At 37.1% G+C, this 12272-nt stretch overlaps 1 protein-coding gene across 3 annotated transcripts in view; it reads right to left on the reverse strand.

Annotated features, from left to right (window-relative positions):
* Nmnat (nicotinamide mononucleotide adenylyltransferase) overlaps window positions 1-12272 on the reverse strand; it is a 316157-nt gene that overhangs the window by 87896 nt on the left and 215989 nt on the right. The gene's annotated exons all lie outside the window — the stretch shown is intronic.

Here is a 12272-nt window from a genome sequence, read left to right on the forward strand (position 1 = left end):
TAGCTGAATCAGAAAGTGATGGGACCAACTACAGGAAAGAATATTCTTGACATGGTGTTGGTTAAACTAGATGAGCTCTATAGAGAAAGTGAAGTGATAGATGGTACACTTGATCACCAAGCTTTCTTTATCATAGTTAAAAATAAATGCAATAGGAAGGAAGGTTGTAAAAGTAGGATTATTAGGCAGTACCATACAGTTGATTAGACAGGCATGAGGGAGTTTTTAAAAAATAATTATAATCAATGAAAATGGTAAATGGAAATGTAAACAGTCTATGTGATGGATTTAAAGCAGCTTTTGAGGAGTACAAAAACAGGTATGATAGTAAACAAGGTAAAAAGTCAGGTTGTGAGTTTCACTGAGATTAAAAGTCCTCTCAACTTTAATTACTACGTTGACGGGGTGAAAGTACCTCATGGAGATTACTGTCACTACCTAGGTGTTAATATGAGGAAAGATCTTCATTGGTGTAAACAGACAAACAGAATTGTAAATAAAGGTTACAGATCTCTTTATATGGTTATGAGGGTGTTTAAGGGTTATGGTAAGGATGTAAAAGAGAGGGCATTATAAGTCTCTGGTAAGACCACAATTAGAGTATGGTTCCAGCATATAGGACCTTTGCCAGGATCGCTTGATCTGAGAAGTAGAAAAAATACAATGAAAAACAACATTTATTCTGGGTGGTTCCAGACAAAAGAGTGTTGTTATGAAAATATTGCAAACTTTGGGCTGGGAAGACTTGGGAGAAAGGAGACGAGCTGCTTGAGTGAGCTCTGATAACAGTATGTTTTAAGCTGTCAGGGGAGAGATGGCATGGAATGACATCAGTAGACAAAATATTAGTGGTGTTTTTAGTAGAAAAGATCACAATATAAAGATGAAGTTGAAATTCAAGAGGACAAATTCAGGCAAATACTTATTTATAACAAGGAGTTAGGATTGGAATAATTTACCATGAAAGATGTTAGATAAATTTTCAAATTCTTTGAAAATAAAAAGACTAGGTAAATAGCAGATAGGGAATCTTCCACCTGGGCAACTGCCCTAAATGCAGATCAGTGGAGAAAAAGAAAAAAAACCCTTAACGATTTGAGCCTTGGTTTTCTAAATAGGAAAATATGAAGTCAATCTGTTATATGAACTATGTATGTGTGTCGAGCCTTCAGCCTGAAGGCTGGTTGAAGTGATGTAGTTTCCCACTGCTTTCCTCACTGAACCAGAAGGTGCTATAACATATCAGCCTGCCTAGCCCACTGAAATGTCCACACCAACGCACCAATGGACAATACAAGCAAACCTTTCACACTCTTCATCAGAGGAACAGACTGCATAAGGAATGGTGTTAACAAGTATTGCTCATACCTCAAGCACTTTCATACTTTCAAAGCTGAGGATGAGACTGAGATAGATCTATGAAAGCAACAAACTTGCTCTAGCTCATACCAAAATATACAGAGCATTGTAAACTCTATCTCACTACAGATGCATCTGGGCAGATATGAACTAAGCCAATTAAATATGAGGGGTTCTTACTCTTTGAAATCCAAAGTGAATTTGAAACCTTAAGAAGTTGATGAAAATTGATCCCCCCCCCCATTTGCCATACTATAATTAAATATTTTTGACCTCTCCAAAAACTCTCTTCTGGTACCTGCCACCCTATCAGTTTAATGGAGTGGCTATCTAACTTTCAGATGTCAATCAATTTGCATAATAATGGTCATCTGGTTATTATCACAGGCAGTTTATTAGTAGTAACATATGTCATCAGTAAATATATTCCAACAACTTTCTTAACCATATTCAGTTAGAAGAGAAAACAGTACTGGAGAACAAGTTGTAAAAGACTGAGGATTAAAAATTCATTAGGCCTTACTTCTCTTTACATTACAATAACATAAAAACTGTATTACATAAGATGCAGTAAATCTTTAAACCAACATACAAGGCAGACAAGGTGGCAATAGGTTGTAGTTCTCCCTCAGACTGAAAATTCTTACAGGGTTTTTATTTACTGATTACACAATCTGCTTTCCCTTGCAGAATTTCTGATGAATTTTACAAATTATGCGACAAGCAATTTAATGTGGCCAAGTCTATGAACAGAAGCAGTACTTAATGTTTCATGATGCAAGTTTTTGTAGTTGTATCCTAGTTCATGAACCACAAGAAGTGACTGAATGGTTTACTGCATAATCCTGACATTACAGTAGGAATATTAAATATAAGTTAATGGACCTCCCTGTATTCTGTAGGTAGCTAAGGATATCAAATCTGTCAGTAACTGAACTTCATACGACATTTGTGTATAAGTAATCCTAGTGAAAAGTATAACAGATACTTCTGTAACTAACTACCAACAATACTATATTTTGAATAGACTGCAGCAGAAGTGAAAATGTGTATCATCCAATGACAGACCAAGATTTACTGCCCTATCGGATGGTACTAAATGATAACTGCTGCTGATGATTGGGTATCAGACACTAGCAATATTTTTCTAGTACTGTTTGAACAGTCCTTCTAACCTGCTGCTTTCCTGTCTGCCATTCTTGAAAGGAAATCCTAATATTTCAGATATTAAAGACACCCCTTCAAACCTGAGAAGAGCCCCCACTGCTGTAAGCATATTGAAAGCTAACTGATAAGTGCAGTGACAGTTTTAGCAGTAGTTTTTCTTTCCTCCCAATGTTCATAAAAGAGTTAATGAACAATTTGCTTTTGCATGAGGAATCTTTTAATTATCTGGATACAGTGATCTAACAACTCCTACTATTTGTACAGATTTCACTCATGCACAGCTATTTTTCAATCTGAAATTTCAATGAACTAGAAGATTGGGAGATAATAGAAATCAATGGCTGATGTATGAAACATACGTAAATATCAAAATATATTTATGTAAAATCTTTATAATACTGGGACAAAGGTGTCAAGTGACAACTAAAAAAGAAAAAAGGTACATCTAATACAATTTGAACCCTTGAAAATTCTCAATCTTTAGCTGAAAATAAGATTGAAAAACAGTCCTTAGATTAGTAGGACACAGTCTGATATATTCATGAATCTAAGATTCACAATCTTGGAAAAAAAAAAAAGAAAAAAAAAAACAACAGGAATTTTCTCCCTGATGAAGACAGTACAGTTCATACAGCTTTCCAACTAATGGAAGATAATGTATCCTTCCTGAATTTACTTGTGGTTCTTTATTATTTAGCTTTATTAATCTTTAAGAGCTGAGTTACCAATATACCATTTGCTACCTCAGTGCCAAGTGTTTTCATTAACACATAAGAAAATTTGAAGCCATAATTTTTAACTTATCAGGGAGGTGTAAGGCTTAAAATGTCAAGAAATACTGAGCTTTGATTAATCTAAATGCAAATACAAAAAGCTACAATGCTGTTAAATTTATTTGTACGTAATATTTTGTGCCCTTGTCTACATTTCTTTTATACAAAGGAGCACAAAGTAAAATTGTTTCCTAAAATCTGTAAACTAATACATATTGCTCCTCATTAAGTAAAAAAGTTAACATTTAAAAAATCTGATGACAAATTTTTTGATCAGACATCATAATATAGCACAAAGAATTTGGACATTGTTCTCCCATGTTTGCTTAAATCACAGATGAACTCCAGCTATAGATGACAGATGTCTACAAAAAGCTCTATTTCTTATTTCCAGAAGGTGAACGCAAAGCTCAAGTAGTGCAATATAATTCTCAAGAGATGTCAAGACATGCTAGAGACCGACTCAGTCCTAAGGGAATGAACAGGAAAAATGAGAAAATTAACTGGGGGACTAAAGGATTAAGGGTAGATTATTAAAATCGATCAAGGGCATTTATGTTGACAATTGGGCAGCAGTGAGGATTGATGGTAGAATGAGTTCTTGGTTCAGGGTACTTACAGGGGTTAGACAAGGCTGTAATCTTTCACCCTTGTTGTTCGTAGTTTACATGGATCATCTGCTGAGAGGTATTAAAGTGGCAGGGAGGGATTCAGTTGGGTGGAAATGTAGTAAGCAGTCTGGCCTATGCTGAAGACTTAGTCTTAATGGCAGATTGTGTCGAAAGCCTGCAGTCTAATATCTTGGAACTTGAAAATAGGTGCAATGAGTATGGTATGAAAATTAGCCTTTCAAAGACTAAATTGAAGATAAGAAATCCAAGAGAATTGAATGTCAGATTGGTGATACAAAGCTGGAACAGGTAGATAATTTCAAGTATTTAGGATGTGTGTTCTCCCAGGATGATAATATAGTACGTGAGATTAAATCAAGGTGCAGTAAAGGTAATGCAGTGAGTTAGAAGAAATAAATTGACAAGGGAGTCCACCCTTTCAATACAATAATATCAAGTAAATAGTATTACATCAGTCTTGGGACTAGTTTCAGCCATTTAGCAGCTATCTTCAGCCAAAATAAAATTAAAAATTATGTGATAACTAAAACATATGTATACAAGACAATGTTACAGGAATAATTATAACATTAAAATACATAAATAAAATTTATGGTAGTGATCTTCTTGTCATAATATGATGTCTTTAAGTAGGGTTAGGGCCTCAGGCAATGAAATAAATCTGGAAATGATAGCCAGAATTAGGAATGAATAAACAAACTGGAAAGGAATTAAAAAGGAGATAAATATTATTTATGATACTCATCTCTATAGTGAAATGCACAGTATATCTAGTGTCTGTTGTGGAACACACTGACATGCTGGGGGAAGCAGGGAGGTCATGGAAACAAGCACTGACCTGTTGTAAGAAGCAGGCAATGAAAACAAATGAGGTACAGAGAGGAGGGAATGGGGGAATAAAGAAGGGAGAGGAAGGGAGGGATAGGGAAGGGTGGAGGGTGGGGTGTGGGGGTGAGGGGAAGGCAGGGGATAAGGAGATAAGGGGTGACTAAGGTGGGGCTGAAGGATGCCGAAATAAAAGACTGCTGCTGAGAGTGCAATTTAAAGAGATTATACAAGAAAGAAGTCTTTTTATCTGAGACATGATTATTAAAGATAGGAATTAAAAGGTCAAATAAAATGTTTGATTTCTCTGAAATTGCATTTAGATTGAAATGAGGATTGAAAAACTGTTCCAGATGGATAAAACAATTTTCCATAATATTGAGCAAGGGGCCTTTTTCTATAACTTTGAGAATGTTCATGTCTCACAGAAGACAGGAAGGAAGTTAGGCCTTCCTCAAACAATGAACAGGTTACAGTAGGTGTAAAACAGGGAAGGGAAGGAAAGGGGAGAATTGTAGAAGACAAGTGGTCTAATGTTCTAAGGGGAAGGAGATTACAGGCTAACGGCTCTATTCAGAATCAGAATTCAGGAAAGATGTCTGTAAGAAATCAGTACGTGTCACTCCAGGTAGAACAACAGAGGGAAGATGAGGAACAGGAAACTGTTGCTGAGATGTGAGGAAGTAGGAGGAAGGGCATAGGTGGAAAAGGGAAATATAGAGTAGGGGATAGGAAAAGACAGGTAGAACAGGGTCATGGGAAGAAGAAAAGGAAGGAGGAAGTAGCTTCTGCAGCTATCAGGAAGGATAGGGCTGACCAGGAGGGGAGGGGATCAAATGAGGTGGGTAGGGTTGAGGCTCCAGCCATTGGGGATTCCATCGTTAGACATGTGGGGAAAGTGTGTGGAGGAAAGGGAACCAGGGTAAAGTGTTATCCAGGAATTAGGTTGAGGCAAAATTTGAGGAAAGTAAAAGAGAAGGAGGAGGGGAAGAAGAAGGTGGTAGTGTTTCACGTTGGTACCAACAACATAAGGCAAGTTGGTACAAATACCAACATAGTTGGGGATGTGTGGGATCTGGTAAATGCAGCACGGGTGAAGTTTAAGGAAGCGGAGATTGTTATCAGTGGAATACTGTGTAGGAGGGATACTGACTGGAGGGCGATTGGGGATTTAAATGAGACTAAGGAGTGGGTATGTGTGAAACTGGGAGTAACATTTCCAGATCTTAATGGGTGGGTAGGAGATAAGGACCTGCGCTCAGATGGCCTTCACTTAAACTGTAGTGGTATGTATACTGTAAGTTAGGAAAAATGAAATGGCGTGTGGCTTTTAGTGCCGGGAGTGTCTGAGAACACGTTCGGCTCGCCAGATGCAGGTCTTTTGATTTGACTCCCGTAGGTGACCTGCGCGTCATGATGAGGATGAAATGATGATGAAGACGACACATACAACCAGCCCCCGTGCCAGCGGAATTAACCAATTAAGGTTAAAATTCCCGACCCTGCCGGGAATAGAACTCGGTACCCCTGTGACCAAAGGCCAGCATGCTAACCATTTAGCCAAAGAGCCGGACATAAATTAGGAAATTTGTTTGGAAGGGTAATAGGGAGGTACATGCAGGGAAACGGGGTTGTTTAGAGAGCGGTGATAAGGGTACAGAGATCTGGAAGTCAAGTAGGAATGACATAAAAATGTTGGTGCTAAACAGTAGAAGGATTGTAAAGAAAGGAATAGAATTAAGTAATTTAATAGATATATACTCACCAGATATTATAATAGAAGTTGAATCATGGCTGGGAAATGATATAAAGAATGCAGAAATTTTCTCACGGAACTGGAGTGTGTATCGTAGAGATAGGATAGGAATGGTAGGAGGGGGAGTATTCATTCTGGTTTGTAGGCTACAAAAAAGTTAAACATGAAAAACATGAAATTCTAGGTATAAGGCGCATTTCTAAAGATAATAGGCAACTTGATATCTTTGGAGTGTACAGACCAGGAAAGGGTAGCGTTTACATAAATTCAGAATTATTTGATAAGATAATCAGCTATGTGGAAAACGATAAGGAAAGGAGCGTGATTGTAGGGGGTGATCTCAATTTACCAAATGTCACTTGGGAAGGTAATTCGAACGACAGGAAGCATGACCAACAAATGGCAAATAAGGTAATATGGGAAGGACAGCTGATTCAGAAAGTGATGGAACCAACTAGAGGGAAAAATATCCTGATGTGGTGCTGGTAAAACCAGATGAGCTCTATAGAGAAACAGAAATAATAAATGGTATTAGTGATCATGAAGCTGTTTTGTCGTAGTTAAAAATAAATGTGATAGAAAGGAAGGTCTTAAAAGTAGGACTATTAGGCAGTACCATATGGCTGATAAAGCAGACATAAGGCAGTTTTAAAAAAGTAACTATGATCGGTGGAAAACGGTAAATAAAAATGTAAACAGACTCTGAGATAGGTTTAAAGCAATTGTTGAGGACTGTGAAAACATGTTTGTATCTTTAAAGGTGGTAAGGAATGGTAAAGACCCACCTTATTATAGTACAGAAATAAAGAGACTAAGATGGAGGTGAAGACAGGAAAGAAATAGAGTTAGAAATGGCAGTGGAAGTAAGGAGAAATTGAAGGAACTTACTAGGAAACTGAATCTAGCAAAGAAGGCAGCTAAGGATAACATTATGGCAGTATAATTGGCAGTCATACAAATTTTAGTGAAAATTGGAAGGGTATGTATAGGTACCTTAAGACAGAAACCAATTCCAAGAAGGCATTCCAGGATTGATTAATGAACAAGGGGAGTGTGTATGTGAGGATCTTCAAAAGGCAGAAGTAATCAGTCAGCAGTATGTAAAGATTGTTGGTTACAAGGATAACGTCCAGATAGAGGAGGAGACTAATGCTAAAGAAGTATTACAATTTACATATGACAACAATGACATTTACAATAAGATACAAAAGTTGAAAACTAGAAATGCAGCTGGAATTGATTTCTGGGGATATACTAAAGATAACTGATTGGGATATAGTACCATATCTGAAAAATTTATTTGATTATTGTTTGGTTGAAGGAGCTATACCAAATTAATGGAGAGTTGCTATAGTAGCCCCTGTGTATAAAGGAAAGGTTGATAGACATAAAGCTTAAAATTACAGGCCAGTAAGTTTGACATGCATTGCCTGTAAGCTTTGGGAAGGCATTCTTTCTGATTATATTAGACATGTTTGCAAAATTAATACATGGTTCGATAGAAGGCAGTTCGGTTTTAGGAAAGGTTATTCCTCTGAAGCTCAACTTGTAGGATTCCAGCAAGATATAGCAGATATTTTGGATTCAGGAAGTCAAATGGACTGCATCGCGACTGATCTGTCTACAGCATTTGATAGGGTGGATCATAGCAGACTACTGGCAAAATTGAGTGCAATTGGACTAGACAAAAGAGCGACTGAATGGGTTGCTATATTTCTAGAAAATAGATCTCAGAGAATTAGAGTAGCTTTATCTGACCCTGAAATAATTAAGAGGGGAATTCCTCAAGGCAGTATTATTGGAACTTCTTATATATATAAATGATATGAGTGAAGAAGTAAAATCAGAGGTATGGCTCTTTGCGGATGATGGTATTCTGTTGTCACTGATGCTTTCACGGCCCATACTTATAGACATGATACTGTAAAGGCTTTTAGGCTTATGCTGTGTCAAGTAAATAAGGTCAAATTCTTTACGTTTTGCAGAGCACAGTTCTCTGCGAAACGTATTTGAAACGTAAAGAATTTGACCTTATTTTCTTGACACGGCATAAGCCCAAAAGCCTATACATCATCATGTCTATGATGTTATTCTGTATAGAGTAATAAGTTACAAGATTGTGAGCAACTGCAACATGACCTCGATAGTGTTGCGAGATGGACATCAGGCAAGGGTCTGATGATAAACGGGGTTTAAGTTCAAGTTGTAAGTTTCACAAATAACAAAAGTCCTCTCAGTTTTAATTACTGCGTTGATAGGGTGAATGTTCCTTTTGGGGATCATTGTAAGTATCTAGGTGTATATATAAGGAAAGATCTTCATTGGGGTAATCACATAAATGAAATTGTAAATAAAGGGTACAGATCTCTGCACAAGGTTATGAGGGTGTTTAGGGGTTGTAGTAAGGATGTAAAGGAGAGGGCATATAAATCTCTGGTAAGACCCCAACTAGAGTTTGGTTCCAGTGTATGGGACCCTCACCAGGATTACTTGATTCGAGAACTGGAATAAATCCAAAGAAAAGCAGCTCGATTTGTTCAGTGTGATTTCTGACAAAAGAGTAGCGTTACGAAAATGCTGCAAAGTTTGGGCTGGGAAGACTTGGGGAAAAGGAGACTAGCTGCTCAACTAAGTGTTATGTTCCGAGCTGTCAGTGGAGAGATGATGTGGAATGACATTATTATACGAATAAATATGAGTGGCGTTTTTAAAAGTAGGAAAGATAACAATATGAAGATAAAGTGGGAATTCAAGAGGACAAATTGAGGCAAATATTCATTCATAGGAAGGGGAGTTAGCGATGGGAATAACTTACCAAGGGAGATGTTCAATAAATTTCCATTTTCTTTGAAATCATTTATGAAAAGCCAAGGAAAACAACAGATAAGGAATCTGTCACCAGGGCGACTGCCCTAAATGCAGATCAGTATTGACTGATTGATTAGTGAACATATGGTTAGTATCACCCATGTGCTGTCCCATGGCTGAAAATCTGTTGTAATTCAGGACATTAACATGCTCTAAGTATCTTGTTTGGAAGCTCCTACCTGTTTGACTGACATAAGATGCGTCACAATTATTGCAATCGAGTCTATAAACACCTGACTTGTTGAACTTGTTGCAATGATTAATAGAATTGGTATTGTGTAAATATCTGTGTTTCTGTTACAAGATTTGAAGGCTATTTTGACGTCATGCTTTTTAAATATGTTTGTGATTAGGTAGACTTGTTTATTACTAAACGTAAAAGTAGATAAAAAATTGTTGAGAGTTTTTTCTTTTGTTAAGGTGGTTGAAGGTTGGTGTTTAGGTTTATTAATGATTTTCTCCATAAAGGAGCTGTTGTAGCCATTAAATTTAACTATACTGAGAATGGTGTTTAATTCATTTTTAAGTTCTTTAGACAGCGGGATACTAAAAACATGGTGTACCATACTATGTTATGCTGCACATTTATGGGCATGTGGGTAGGCAGTATATCATAGTATGGTGTACCATAAGTTTTTCAATCGTAACTTCAATCTAAATGAAATTTCAGAGAAATCATTTTATTTGACCTTTTAATTCCTATCTTTAGTAATCATGTCTCAGATAAATATAATTCTTTCCCTATAATCTCTTTAAATTCCCCTCTCAGCAGCAGTCTTTCTTTCCGCATCCTTCAGCCCCACCTTAGTCGCTCCTTCTCTCCTCCTCACTGCCTGCCTGCTTCCTCCAGCATGTCATGTGCGTTCCACAACAGACACTAGATATACTATACATTTCGCTATAGAGGTAAGTATCATAAATAATATTTATCTCCTTTTTAATTTCTTTTCTGTTTGTTTATTCATTCCTAATTCTGGCTATCATTTCCAGATTTATTTCATTGCCTGAGGTCCTAACCCTACTTAAAGACATCATATGACAAGAAGATCACATAATTTTTGTTTTACATGTATTTGAATGTTATAATATTCCTACAGCATTGTCTTTGTCTTGTATGCACATGTTTTAGTTATCACATTATCTGTTTAATTTTATTTTGGCTGAAGATGGCAACTAAGTGGCTGAAACTAATCCCAATACTGATGTAATATTATTTACTTGATATTATATTGTATTGAAAATGTATTTCCTACAATTGCATTTCAATATGGAATGAAAATGATTATTTATAATGCAGTGAGCTCGCAGTTGCGGTCAACAGTATTCTGTAAGAAGGAAGTCTGCTCCCGCATGAAACTATCTTTACATCAGTCTGTTTTTAGACCAACTTTGATTTATGGGAGTAAAATCTGGGTGGACTCAGGATATCTTATTCATAAGCTAGAAGTAACAGACATGAAAGTAGTGAGGATGATTGCTGGTACAAACAGGTGGGAACAATGACAGAAGGGTACTTGGAATGAGGTGATAAAGGCTAAATTAGGAATGAACTCTATGAATGAAGCTGTGCGCATAAACTGGCTTCGGCCATGGGGGACATGTGAGGCAAATGGAGGATAGGTTACCTAGGAGAATAATGGACTCTGTTAAGGAGGGTAAGAGAAGTAGAAGGAGACCAAGACGACAATGGTTAGACTGAGTTTCTAATTATTTAAAGATAAGAGGTATAGAACTAAATGAGGCTACAGCACTAGTTGCAAATAGAGGATTGTGGCAACGTTTTGTAAATTCACAGAGGCTTGCAGACTGAATGCTGAAAGGCATAACGGTCTATAATGATTATGTATGTATGTATGTAACTATGAAGTTCTTGCACACTGTCTATAGATGGGCACAGAACTGTCAGCCCATCTATAGACAAATGTAGCATTCAATGGGTTAAGCCAGATGGGCAGCAATGACCAGAGAAGGTAAGATGGGAATATTACTAGGTATACAAAAAAGTCTGTGTCGCTGGGACGAAAAGTGAAATTCAAATGGCAAGTGTTACATTCCAACCCTGTGTGGATGACGTCAGATGTTGACATTCCCGTCAACTATGTCAGTGCAGAGTTGTGAAGTGTGCCACTCATGTCAAAAGCAGTTCTGTAGGAACTGCAATCCTGATGTGAACATGTCAGTGTCAAAGGATGATTTATGGCCGTGTTTACGTTATGAATTTCCATAGCACAGCAATCCTGCAGAACCTGCTCGAAAGATATGCTCCGCATTTGGAGAAGCATCATTGAGTGAACGCAAAGCACAAAGGTGGTTCAGTCGACTTGTTTCGGGGGATGGACTGGCATTACTATTGTGCACTTTGAATTCCTAGAGCATGGCAAAACCATCACAACTGAGATGTATTTGTTCCAGTTACAAAGAGTTGCAGCTGCACTGCATCAAAAGCAGCCAGCACTAGTCAACAAGAAAGAAATGATCCTTCTTGAAGACAACGGTAGACCTCATACAATGAAAGCAAACAAGGAGGTAATCAAAATACTTGATTGGGAAGTTTTACCTCATCCTTCTTATGTTTTGGACATTGTTTCACCTGACTATCACCTGTTCTTGGCCATGGATAACTATAAACAACAGTTCTGAAACTGACATGATGTCACGCTGGTGATAGGATGATTTTTTGCTTCTAGGAACAAGAATGTTTACAAATGCGGGATTTATAAGCTTGTATCTCATTGGGAACATGTAACTGAAGTTGAAAGGGATTATTTTGCTGAATAAAATGCATTTGCAAGAAATTACCAAGTCATTATTTCTCACTGAAAAATACGGCACAATTTTTTTTGGATACCTGGTATTTTAAAGAATACAATTCTGAGAGAAATGGGATATTAG

This window comes from Anabrus simplex, chromosome 3 (assembly GCF_040414725.1).
Source record: "Anabrus simplex isolate iqAnaSimp1 chromosome 3, ASM4041472v1, whole genome shotgun sequence".
NCBI lineage: Eukaryota > Metazoa > Arthropoda > Insecta > Orthoptera > Tettigoniidae > Anabrus > Anabrus simplex.